Here is a 13,487-nt window from a genome sequence, read left to right as displayed (position 1 = left end):
TTGATGCTTATGCCTCATTTTGTGTCATTAATGTGAATCAGACTTGTATTTTCTGTAGTTTACTGATAAAAACTTAGTATTTTATACATTTTTGCAGTGGATATTCCAGTGGACAGCATCTTTAAACCACAGGAAGCCTTTACTCTATTTAAGAAATCACAAAGGGTGTTTGTTTGGGAATTTAGCACCAGAAAGTGTGAAGATGTAAATATTGAAATGGCTCAAACCTGGACTGAATCATCCTTTTTTTATCCCACGCTCATTCTTCTTTTTTTTACAGTTTTTTTTTATTTAATGTCTTTCTTTAAAAAAAACTGTTGACGGACTGGTCAAATACGTAAACAAAAATAAAGCATTATTATGAAAATATTACATGGATATCACGCTTTGTATATCCTCCAAAAGTTTTACATTTATATTTAAACGAAAAAGATTTAAAATGTCAATATTTCACACTAATTGACATTTTCCTCTATGTTGTTGTTAGTGGACTGAACAGCGATAGGCAATGAATGCAACAGATGAATTAAGACATTGTAATAACATCTTAAATTGTATTTTTTAAATTGATTTCCAGAAACAAACAAAAAAAGTTAACTGCAGCTCTAAGTCAACGCTTTTGGTTTTGGTGCTAAAAAACTTTTTTTTTTATTTTCTCAAAACTCTTATTAGATTTTTTTAATCCTTTCACTTTGCAACCCCTTTTCTTGCAGCACAATATGGAGCCACGACCAGGAAGCCCTTAGAACAGTAAATCATCTTTTAAAGGAGCATTTTTCATTATTTGCCATTTTTCACAAAAGAATCTATAAGCTTTCAGTTACAGTAGGGAAATATTTATTACATTGATTTATCTGTTCTGTTTTTTAAAAAAGGTGTCAGTTTCTGCAAAACTAAAAATGCTACATTTCTGTTTTTGTCATTTTGAGCCTCAAAAATGATCAGCAGCTGAAACAGCAGAATGAGGAAAAATTGCATTATTTTTTTTTAACCTCAAGGGATTTTCTCACATTGGAGAATAAACCGTCTGACTTTCTTTAGCCACTAAATTTAACCTTACCAAAGTTTTGCCTTGGAGCAAACAGGTACTGAGTTTGAAGCGGATCAGACGCCTTCAGCCATCTGCTAAAGCTAGACTCCGGCCTTCCTCACTGTAAAATAAAACATTAGACTTAAAAAAAAGTTCAAGCGAACATCACTTAATTATCATCGACTTGTTGTTTGTACTCATCTTAAACAAGTGGCAGGAACATTTGGATATAAAAAAAAGCTTTATAAGTTAATCTATTTAAGTTCAGTCCATGTAACAACTAAAATAAAATAAAAAGTGAACTATTTGAAAGTAGTGAGGATTTAGGGTGGTAAAAGTTGAACATTTTAACATGCCCAGACACTACACCATTTCTGCTCAAGCAAACCAAAAGGTTTTGAACAGAACAATCATGTCAAATAATGAGACCGTGAATCTTTAATCTATGTAGAAAATATATTGCTGCTGCTGCTGTAAGCAGAAAATAAAATAAGTTTTACGGAGAATAATATTTTGGATGAGTTTAAGAATATTGTTTGCCAAAATCACACGGTGTAACTACACTTGTCTTTTATATGTAGCAGTAAGTGAATCTTTTGAGGCAATTGGTTTGCATAAATTAAAGTAAATACGGTCTATTTTTCTGCTCCACATACTTAGCTAGCAATGTGCCAGTTAGCTTCCCAGTCTGAACTTCTGGGCAATGTCTTGATTCAGTCAAATTTTCTATCTTGTATCTCCTGAACTCTGATATTTTGCTCGCTGGTCTTCATCGTGCTCTGAATGCAGTATCTGGTTTCTCTTACTTTAACCCGCCCAACTTGCACCTGATTGGCATGTTAGCCTTTTGATTCCCTCCCAGTGAGGCGGTGCTTCACAAAGCAAACTGTTTGTCAAACTGTTGATCTGCCTCATGGCTGCTTTAGAAGATATGGTGACTGAGGTTTAGACAGTACTAGCCAGCTCATGCAGCTTGTTTTTACTAGATGGCTGTCTTAAAAGTACATATCTTTAAAATATGAATAAATGCGTACAATTCCATAATTATTCGATCCAACGGTTATAGAAGTTTTGTAATAATGCAATTCAGGTATTTTACATTTTCTGGACTAAAGGAGGATTTCAGTTCAACACCTGTGGTTTCTTAATGTAAGTGTTTCTGCTACCGGACAAGAAACAGGGTTAAAAGAGGATTTATAAAGCAAAATACAAAGATGATAGTTGTTTTTACCGAGAGCAAGGCTGTGACTAGTTATCAGGAGAGAACGAGACCTGTAAAACTATGGGGCACCTGCTCCAATAATTTATTAGCCTTTAGGAAATATTTTTTGGACACAGCCATCCGCAGGAGCAAGATGAAGCAAGAACATCGCAACACCAGATGTATTTTTTCGTCCTTATATCCGTGATTTAAAACTATTTTTAATTTTTGTGTCATCTTAAAGATGGAAAGAGTCGATTATTTTTCACCCATGGAAAAGTGTAAAGTGTTTATTATGAGTAGGATTAACCAAGCTGAAGGAAAATAAAGAAAAAGGATAAATAAATATTCATTGATACAGAACCGAATCAGCAAATATGAACTTATGAAACTATTGAAACCTTCAAGAATTTTATGTTGTGTAAGATATTTAAGGAACTAATAATGAATCTGCGTTCATGAATTTCTTTATTTGGTTGTTATCTCTAAAATACGTTTACCTTTGGTTTTGTTGAACACCAGACATCTCATCTCTTTTCCACAGTTTTTTTTTACGTTTCTGTTATATTAAAAAAAAGTCATTGTTCCCTTCTAAAATCAAACTGATCAAATAGCAAGGGTTTAAAAAGAATAAAGCTTAGTGACTCAAAGTTTTGCAGAGAGGTGAAACATTACACTAAGTTACATGAGTTTGATTCATTTCCAGCAATGGTTGCATTTGCAGCCATTTAGGTTAGCAGGTCTTTAATATCTTCTCTTTTTCAAACTATTTACCCAACGATTCATTGTTCAGCGTTACCTCAGTTTAAATTCTACAGGTATAACCAAAATCATGAAACTATTTTATAAGTCTTAAGTGAAAATACGGTGTTGCCACTTCTTTTTGCAAACATGTTTGTTAATTTTTTTTTTTTCCAGCTCATGACATGACAGCAGATTTTTCTGACATCAGCAACATTCTGACCGAGCAGAACAGCAGCAGCGAGTTTCCCTCCAGGAACGCTAACTTCACTGAAACGGCTCCACGAGCTGAAGACACTTTAAGGTTGGTCAAAAACTTTAAAAAATTTGGATCTCGTTAAAAATTGAATTCTACTCTGAATTCTAGAGTATAACTAATAACTTTCCTTTTTGGTCTAAATGAATATAATGTAAATGAACAACTTTTATTTTAATTTATTAAGTGCTCTATCATTTGCGTGTGCTGAAAAACAACAATGTAAAACAAACTAAACTTTGATTTTTTTCTCCTTAAAGGGAAATTGTGTCCTACAGAACGAACAAACATCAGTTGTTCCTGTTCATCCAGGGGCTGCGGAAGAAGAGAAGAGCAGATCCACTAGTGATGGACGATTAGGATCTGTGTTCACTGTGATATTATTCACCAACAATAATGTAGCTTGCGGTGTTACATAAAACCCTAAAGATGAAATGTACACTTCCAACTGTTGTGACCTGCATCTAATAACACAACAATTTTATCGCCTGTACTCTGTGTTTTTCTTTCTTGTTAAAACTCTGACGTGATAAACAAATGTTTTGTTTGTTTGTTTTTTTTGTATTTTTGCGGAGGATCGGTTGATGCGTTCTGATTGTGTATTAATGTGACTTTTACTACGAAACTTTATGGAGTTCCAATTGTGTCCGGTAATAGCGGATTAAGTTCTATCTTGGTAGAATTATATTTCTACATTTCCAATTATTTACTATAATTTGTAATAAAGTGATGCCAACACCACTGATTCAACAGTGAGAAGTTTGTTCTAGTCATCCTAAAGATGGAAAGAGTCAATGTTGTGCTGATTCTGAGTAACTGATTGATTAACTGAATGACTTTTTATTCATTTCAGAGTTCAATCAGCGAGGTTATTCATTTTGTGATGGTTCTAGTCTAAGAAAGAAAGAAACAAGGAAAGAAAGCAGCAAATGTACATGTTGGTTCCCCTGAAAATATGGATAAATTCAGTCATTGTAGGGTTAAAGTAATTTGAAGAGGGAGAAGCGTATAAACAAGTCAAGTCAATGACGAGTCAATGACATGATGCATTTTTAACTCGGTTAACTTAACTTTTTTTTACTGACTTTAATACATTTAAATTGCTACGTTGTTTGATAAGTAGAATGGAAATGACTTTTTTTGTAAATGGTCTTGTAAATTAGCGTTTTAAAAATCAACTGAATTGAATTAAGAAATTTGACCATCGGATTGGACTGAAGAGAAATGATGAGCAATGTTTTATGGGTTTGGGTTTTATAAAGCAAAGATTGGTATTTTTGTAACATCAAAAGTTCATTTTTGAGGCAAAACTAAGAAATTTATAAAAAATTTCAAATTGCATTTTCCTACATACCATTGCCTGGTGTTTTAGCAGGTACAGGTTGTCAAAAACCATGATCTTAAATTTTATTTACAAAGCAATTTTCAAAGAAAGTCCTAATATCCTGTACAACACCATTCACAGGTTACAAATACTAAAAAAGTCATTAATCAGAATCACTAAAAACTCATGACAAAAAAAATCTTGTGACAACAATCTTGCTCCTGAATTTGGGTCAGGAAAATAAAGCCAGTCCTAAAAGTACATATCTTTAAAATATGAATAAATGCGTACAATTCCATAATTATTCGATCCAACGGTTATAGAAGTTTTGTAATAATGCAATTCAGGTATTTTACATTTTCTGGACTAAAGGAGGATTTCAGTTCAACACCTGTGGTTTCTTAATGTAAGTGTTTCTGCTACCGGACAAGAAACAGGGTTAAAAGAGGATTTATAAAGCAAAATACAAAGATGATAGTTGTTTTTACCAAGAGCAAGGCTGTGACTAATTATCAGGAGAGAACGAGACCTGTAAAACTATTGGGCACCTGCTCCAATAATTTATTAGCCTTTAGGAAATATTTTTTGGACACAGCCATCCGCAGGAGCAAGATGAAGCAAGAACATCGCAACACCAGATGTATTTTTTCGTCCTTATATCCGTGATTTAAAACTATTTTTAATTTTGTGTCATCTTAAAGATGGAAAGAGTCGATTATTTTTCACCCATGGAAAAGTGTAAAGTGTTTATTATGAGTAGGATTAACCAAGCTGAAGGAAAATAAAGAAAAAGGATAAATAAATATTCATTGATACAGAACCGAATCAGCAAATATGAACTTATGAAACTATTGAAACCTTCAAGAATTTTATGTTGTGTAATATATTTAAGGAACTAATAATGAATCTGCGTTCATGAATTTCTTTATTTGGTTGTTATCTCTAAAATACGTTTACCTTTGGTTTTGTTGAACACCAGACATCTCATCTCTTTTCCACAGTTTTTTTTCCACTTAGTTCCACTACTGCAGTGGATTTTATAGTCAATGTTTAAAGCCAACACAGAGTCTGAAGCGATGGAGGAAATTTACGTCAATATGGAACCTGTTGGAAAAACTGCATCTAATCACACAGGTAAGAACAAAGTTACAGAGAAATTTAGCGTGTATTGAATTCAATTTTGTTAAGGTTAAGGTTTTTGTTAAGGTTCGAACAGCTCCAAAGAGAGGCTCTGCCTCCGTGCGGCTGTCTGTTTGGGAATCCTGAATGTTTTACTTTTGGCTGAACTCATCGCCCTCAGTGTACACAGTGAGTCTTGTTCTAGTCATCTTAAAGATGTAAAAAGACTAGATTTTACGTTTCTGTTATATTAAAAAAAAGTCATTGTTCCCTTCTAAAATCAAACTGATCAAATAGCAAGGGTTTAAAAAGAATAAAGCTTAGTGACTCAAAGTTTTGCAGAGAGGTGAAACATTACACTAAGTTACATGAGTTTGATTCATTTCCAGCAATGGTTGCATTTGCAGCCATTTAGGTTAGCAGGTCTTTAATATCTTCTCTTTTTCAAACTATTTACCCAACGATTCATTGTTCAGCGTTACCTCAGTTTAAATTCTACAGGTATAACCAAAATCATGAAACTATTTTATAAGTCTTAAGTGAAAATACGGTGTTGCCACTTCTTTTTGCAAACATGTTTGTTAATTTTTTTTTTTTCCAGCTCATGACATGACAGCAGATTTTTCTGACATCAGCAACATTCTGACCGAGCAGAACAGCAGCAGCGAGTTTCCCTCCAGGAACGCTAACTTCACTGAAACGGCTCCACGAGCTGAAGACACTTTAAGGTTGGTCAAAAACTTTAAAAAATTTGGATCTCGTTAAAAATTGAATTCTACTCTGAATTCTAGAGTATAACTAATAACTTTCCTTTTTGGTCTAAATGAATATAATGTAAATGAACAACTTTTATTTTAATTTATTAAGTGCTCTATCATTTGCGTGTGCTGAAAAACAACAATGTAAAACAAACTAAACTTTGATTTTTTTCTCCTTAAAGGGAAATTGTGTCCTACAGAACGAACAAACATCAGTTGTTCCTGTTCATCCAGGGGCTGCGGAAGAAGAGAAGAGCAGATCCACTAGTGATGGACGATTAGGATCTGTGTTCACTGTGATATTATTCACCAACAATAATGTAGCTTGCGGTGTTACATAAAACCCTAAAGATGAAATGTACACTTCCAACTGTTGTGACCTGCATCTAATAACACAACAATTTTATCGCCTGTACTCTGTGTTTTTCTTTCTTGTTAAAACTCTGACGTGATAAACAAATGTTTTGTTTGTTTGTTTGTTTGTTTTTTTTGTATTTTTGCGGAGGATCGGTTGATGCGTTCTGATTGTGTATTAATGTGACTTTTACTACGAAACTTTATGGAGTTCCAATTGTGTCCGGTAATAGCGGATTAAGTTCTATCTTGGTAGAATTATATTTCTACATTTCCAATTATTTACTATAATTTGTAATAAAGTGATGCCAACACCGCGGATTCAACAGTGAGAAGTTTGTTCTAGTCATCCTAAAGATGGAAAGAGTCAATGTTGTGCTGATTCTGAGTAACTGATTGATTAACTGAATGACTTTTTATTCATTTCAGAGTTCAATCAGCGAGGTTATTCATTTTGTGATGGTTCTAGTCTAAGAAAGAAAGAAACAAGGAAAGAAAGCAGCAAATGTACATGTTGGTTCCCCTGAAAATATGGATAAATTCAGTCATTGTAGGGTTAAAGTAATTTGAAGAGGGAGAAGCGTATAAACAAGTCAAGTCAATGACGAGTCAATGACATGATGCATTTTTAACTCGGTTAACTTAACTTTTTTTTACTGACTTTAATACATTTAAATTGCTACGTTGTTTGATAAGTAGAATGGAAATGACTTTTTTTGTAAATGGTCTTGTAAATTAGCGTTTTAAAAATCAACTGAATTGAATTAAGAAATTTGACCATCGGATTGGACTGAAGAGAAATGATGAGCAATGTTTTATGGGTTTGGGTTTTATAAAGCAAAGATTGGTATTTTTGTAACATCAAAAGTTCATTTTTGAGGCAAAACTAAGAAATTTATAAAAATTTCAAATTGCATTTTCCTACATACCATTGCCTGGTGTTTTAGCAGGTACAGGTTGTCAAAAACCATGATCTTAAATTTTATTTACAAAGCAATTTTCAAAGAAAGTCCTAATATCCTGTACAACACCATTCACAGGTTACAAATACTAAAAAAGTCATTAATCAGAATCACTAAAAACTCATGACAAAAAAAATCTTGTGACAACAATCTTGCTCCTGAATTTGGGTCAGGAAAATAAAGCCAGTCCTAAAAGTACATATCTTTAAAATATGAATAAATGCGTACAATTCCATAATTATTCGATCCAACGGTTATAGAAGTTTTGTAATAATGCAATTCAGGTATTTTACATTTTCTGGACTAAAGGAGGATTTCAGTTCAACACCTGTGGTTTCTTAATGTAAGTGTTTCTGCTACTGGACAAGAAACAGGGTTAAAAGAGGATTTATAAAGCAAAATACAAAGATGATAGTTGTTTTTACCAAGAGCAAGGCTGTGACTAATTATCAGGAGAGAACGAGACCTGTAAAACTATTGGGCACCTGCTCCAATAATTTATTAGCCTTTAGGAAATATTTTTTGGACACAGCCATCCGCAGGAGCAAGATGAAGCAAGAACATCGCAACACCAGATGTATTTTTTCGTCCTTATATCCGTGATTTAAAACTATTTTTAATTTTGTGTCATCTTAAAGATGGAAAGAGTCGATTATTTTTCACCCATGGAAAAGTGTAAAGTGTTTATTATGAGTAGGATTAACCAAGCTGAAGGAAAATAAAGAAAAAGGATAAATAAATATTCATTGATACAGAACCGAATCAGCAAATATGAACTTATGAAACTATTGAAACCTTCAAGAATTTTATGTTGTGTAATATATTTAAGGAACTAATAATGAATCTGCGTTCATGAATTTCTTTATTTGGTTGTTATCTCTAAAATACGTTTACCTTTGGTTTTGTTGAACACCAGACATCTCATCTCTTTTCCACAGTTTTTTTTCCACTTAGTTCCACTACTGCAGTGGATTTTATAGTCAATGTTTAAAGCCAACACAGAGTCTGAAGCGATGGAGGAAATTTACGTCAATATGGAACCTGTTGGAAAAACTGCATCTAATCACACAGGTAAGAACAAAGTTACAGAGAAATTTAGCGTGTATTGAATTCAATTTTGTTAAGGTTAAGGTTTTTGTTAAGGTTCGAACAGCTCCAAAGAGAGGCTCTGCCTCCGTGCGGCTGTCTGTTTGGGAATCCTGAATGTTTTACTTTTGGCTGAACTCATCGCCCTCAGTGTACACAGTGAGTCTTGTTCTAGTCATCTTAAAGATGTAAAAAGACTAGATTTTACGTTTCTGTTATATTAAAAAAAAGTCATTGTTCCCTTCTAAAATCAAACTGATCAAATAGCAAGGGTTTAAAAAGAATAAAGCTTAGTGACTCAAAGTTTTGCAGAGAGGTGAAACATTACACTAAGTTACATGAGTTTGATTCATTTCCAGCAATGGTTGCATTTGCAGCCATTTAGGTTAGCAGGTCTTTAATATCTTCTCTTTTTCAAACTATTTACCCAACGATTCATTGTTCAGCGTTACCTCAGTTTAAATTCTACAGGTATAACCAAAATCATGAAACTATTTTATAAGTCTTAAGTGAAAATACGGTGTTGCCACTTCTTTTTGCAAACATGTTTGTTAATTTTTTTTTTTCCAGCTCATGACATGACAGCAGATTTTTCTGACATCAGCAACATTCTGACCGAGCAGAACAGCAGCAGCGAGTTTCCCTCCAGGAACGCTAACTTCACTGAAACGGCTCCACGAGCTGAAGACACTTTAAGGTTGGTCAAAAACTTTAAAAAATTTGGATCTCGTTAAAAATTGAATTCTACTCTGAATTCTAGAGTATAACTAATAACTTTCCTTTTTGGTCTAAATGAATATAATGTAAATGAACAACTTTTATTTTAATTTATTAAGTGCTCTATCATTTGCGTGTGCTGAAAAACAACAATGTAAAACAAACTAAACTTTGATTTTTTTCTCCTTAAAGGGAAATTGTGTCCTACAGAACGAACAAACATCAGTTGTTCCTGTTCATCCAGGGGCTGCGGAAGAAGAGAAGAGCAGATCCACTAGTGATGGACGATTAGGATCTGTGTTCACTGTGATATTATTCACCAACAATAATGTAGCTTGCGGTGTTACATAAAACCCTAAAGATGAAATGTACACTTCCAACTGTTGTGACCTGCATCTAATAACACAACAATTTTATCGCCTGTACTCTGTGTTTTTCTTTCTTGTTAAAACTCTGACGTGATAAACAAATGTTTTGTTTGTTTGTTTGTTTGTTTTTTTTGTATTTTTGCGGAGGATCGGTTGATGCGTTCTGATTGTGTATTAATGTGACTTTTACTACGAAACTTTATGGAGTTCCAATTGTGTCCGGTAATAGCGGATTAAGTTCTATCTTGGTAGAATTATATTTCTACATTTCCAATTATTTACTATAATTTGTAATAAAGTGATGCCAACACCACTGATTCAACAGTGAGGAGTTTGTTCTAGTCATCCTAAAGATGGAAAGAGTCAATGTTGTGCTGATTCTGAGTAACTGATTGATTAACTGAATGACTTTTTATTCATTTCAGAGTTCAATCAGCGAGGTTATTCATTTTGTGATGGTTCTAGTCTAAGAAAGAAAGAAACAAGGAAAGAAAGCAGCAAATGTACATGTTGGTTCCCCTGAAAATATGGATAAATTCAGTCATTGTAGGGTTAAAGTAATTTGAAGAGGGAGAAGCGTATAAACAAGTCAAGTCAATGACGAGTCAATGACATGATGCATTTTTAACTCGGTTAACTTAACTTTTTTTTACTGACTTTAATACATTTAAATTGCTACGTTGTTTGATAAGTAGAATGGAAATGACTTTTTTTGTAAATGGTCTTGTAAATTAGCGTTTTAAAAATCAACTGAATTGAATTAAGAAATTTGACCATCGGATTGGACTGAAGAGAAATGATGAGCAATGTTTTATGGGTTTGGGTTTTATAAAGCAAAGATTGGTATTTTTGTAACATCAAAAGTTCATTTTTGAGGCAAAACTAAGAAATTTATAAAAAATTTCAAATTGCATTTTCCTACATACCATTGCCTGGTGTTTTAGCAGGTACAGGTTGTCAAAAACCATGATCTTAAATTTTATTTACAAAGCAATTTTCAAAGAAAGTCCTAATATCCTGTACAACACCATTCACAGGTTACAAATACTAAAAAAGTCATTAATCAGAATCACTAAAAACTCATGACAAAAAAAATCTTGTGACAACAATCTTGCTCCTGAATTTGGGTCAGGAAAATAAAGCCAGTCCTAAAAGTACATATCTTTAAAATATGAATAAATGCGTACAATTCCATAATTATTCGATCCAACGGTTATAGAAGTTTTGTAATAATGCAATTCAGGTATTTTACATTTTCTGGACTAAAGGAGGATTTCAGTTCAACACCTGTGGTTTCTTAATGTAAGTGTTTCTGCTACTGGACAAGAAACAGGGTTAAAAGAGGATTTATAAAGCAAAATACAAAGATGATAGTTGTTTTTACCAAGAGCAAGGCTGTGACTAATTATCAGGAGAGAACGAGACCTGTAAAACTATTGGGCACCTGCTCCAATAATTTATTAGCCTTTAGGAAATATTTTTTGGACACAGCCATCCGCAGGAGCAAGATGAAGCAAGAACATCGCAACACCAGATGTATTTTTTCGTCCTTATATCCGTGATTTAAAACTATTTTTAATTTTGTGTCATCTTAAAGATGGAAAGAGTCGATTATTTTTCACCCATGGAAAAGTGTAAAGTGTTTATTATGAGTAGGATTAACCAAGCTGAAGGAAAATAAAGAAAAAGGATAAATAAATATTCATTGATACAGAACCGAATCAGCAAATATGAACTTATGAAACTATTGAAACCTTCAAGAATTTTATGTTGTGTAAGATATTTAAGGAACTAATAATGAATCTGCGTTCATGAATTTCTTTATTTGGTTGTTATCTCTAAAATACGTTTACCTTTGGTTTTGTTGAACACCAGACATCTCATCTCTTTTCCACAGTTTTTTTTCCACTTAGTTCCACTACTGCAGTGGATTTTATAGTCAATGTTTAAAGCCAACACAGAGTCTGAAGCGATGGAGGAAATTTACGTCAATATGGAACCTGTTGGAAAAACTGCATCTAATCACACAGGTAAGAACAAAGTTACAGAGAAATTTAGCGTGTATTGAATTCAATTTTGTTAAGGTTAAGGTTTTTGTTAAGGTTCGAACAGCTCCAAAGAGAGGCTCTGCCTCCGTGCGGCTGTCTGTTTGGGAATCCTGAATGTTTTACTTTTGGCTGAACTCATCGCCCTCAGTGTACACAGTGAGTCTTGTTCTAGTCATCTTAAAGATGTAAAAAGACTAGATTTTACGTTTCTGTTATATTAAAAAAAAGTCATTGTTCCCTTCTAAAATCAAACTGATCAAATAGCAAGGGTTTAAAAAGAATAAAGCTTAGTGACTCAAAGTTTTGCAGAGAGGTGAAACATTACACTAAGTTACATGAGTTTGATTCATTTCCAGCAATGGTTGCATTTGCAGCCATTTAGGTTAGCAGGTCTTTAATATCTTCTCTTTTTCAAACTATTTACCCAACGATTCATTGTTCAGCGTTACCTCAGTTTAAATTCTACAGGTATAACCAAAATCATGAAACTATTTTATAAGTCTTAAGTGAAAATACGGTGTTGCCACTTCTTTTTGCAAACATGTTTGTTAATTTTTTTTTTTCCAGCTCATGACATGACAGCAGATTTTTCTGACATCAGCAACATTCTGACCGAGCAGAACAGCAGCAGCGAGTTTCCCTCCAGGAACGCTAACTTCACTGAAACGGCTCCACGAGCTGAAGACACTTTAAGGTTGGTCAAAAACTTTAAAAAATTTGGATCTCGTTAAAAATTGAATTCTACTCTGAATTCTAGAGTATAACTAATAACTTTCCTTTTTGGTCTAAATGAATATAATGTAAATGAACAACTTTTATTTTAATTTATTAAGTGCTCTATCATTTGCGTGTGCTGAAAAACAACAATGTAAAACAAACTAAACTTTGATTTTTTTCTCCTTAAAGGGAAATTGTGTCCTACAGAACGAACAAACATCAGTTGTTCCTGTTCATCCAGGGGCTGCGGAAGAAGAGAAGAGCAGATCCACTAGTGATGGACGATTAGGATCTGTGTTCACTGTGATATTATTCACCAACAATAATGTAGCTTGCGGTGTTACATAAAACCCTAAAGATGAAATGTACACTTCCAACTGTTGTGACCTGCATCTAATAACACAACAATTTTATCGCCTGTACTCTGTGTTTTTCTTTCTTGTTAAAACTCTGACGTGATAAACAAATGTTTTGTTTGTTTGTTTTTTTTGTATTTTTGCGGAGGATCGGTTGATGCGTTCTGATTGTGTATTAATGTGACTTTTACTACGAAACTTTATGGAGTTCCAATTGTGTCCGGTAATAGCGGATTAAGTTCTATCTTGGTAGAATTATATTTCTACATTTCCAATTATTTACTATAATTTGTAATAAAGTGATGCCAACACCGCGGATTCAACAGTGAGAAGTTTGTTCTAGTCATCCTAAAGATGGAAAGAGTCAATGTTGTGCTGATTCTGAGTAACTGATTGATTAACTGAATGACTTTTTATTCATTTCAGAGTTCAATCAGCGAGGTTATTCAT

The 13,487-nt window shown here is 33.4% G+C and overlaps 1 protein-coding gene and 3 long non-coding RNA genes across 6 annotated transcripts in view; 3 read left to right on the top strand and 1 right to left on the bottom strand.

Moving 5' to 3' along the window:
* LOC111611858 (kit ligand-like) overlaps positions 1-13,487 on the bottom strand; it is a 34,377-nt gene that overhangs the window by 10,787 nt on the left and 10,103 nt on the right. The gene's annotated exons all lie outside the window — the stretch shown is intronic.
* LOC111611861 lies at positions 5,772-6,745 on the top strand. The gene is made up of 3 exons (XR_002754280.1): positions 5,772-5,860; positions 6,273-6,399; positions 6,612-6,745. It is a non-coding gene; the product is annotated as an uncharacterized LOC111611861 (long non-coding RNA).
* LOC111611860 lies at positions 8,902-9,874 on the top strand. Its single transcript, XR_002754279.1, has 3 exons — positions 8,902-8,990; positions 9,402-9,528; positions 9,741-9,874. It is a non-coding gene; the product is annotated as an uncharacterized LOC111611860 (long non-coding RNA).
* Positions 12,032-13,004, top strand: LOC111611859. Its single transcript, XR_002754278.1, has 3 exons — positions 12,032-12,120; positions 12,532-12,658; positions 12,871-13,004. It is a non-coding gene; the product is annotated as an uncharacterized LOC111611859 (long non-coding RNA).

Source organism: Xiphophorus maculatus, chromosome 17 (genome assembly GCF_002775205.1).
Source record: "Xiphophorus maculatus strain JP 163 A chromosome 17, X_maculatus-5.0-male, whole genome shotgun sequence".
NCBI lineage: Eukaryota > Metazoa > Chordata > Actinopteri > Cyprinodontiformes > Poeciliidae > Xiphophorus > Xiphophorus maculatus.
The sequence above is the reverse complement of the archived record's forward strand: the minus strand, read 5'-3'. Positions and strand labels throughout refer to the sequence as shown.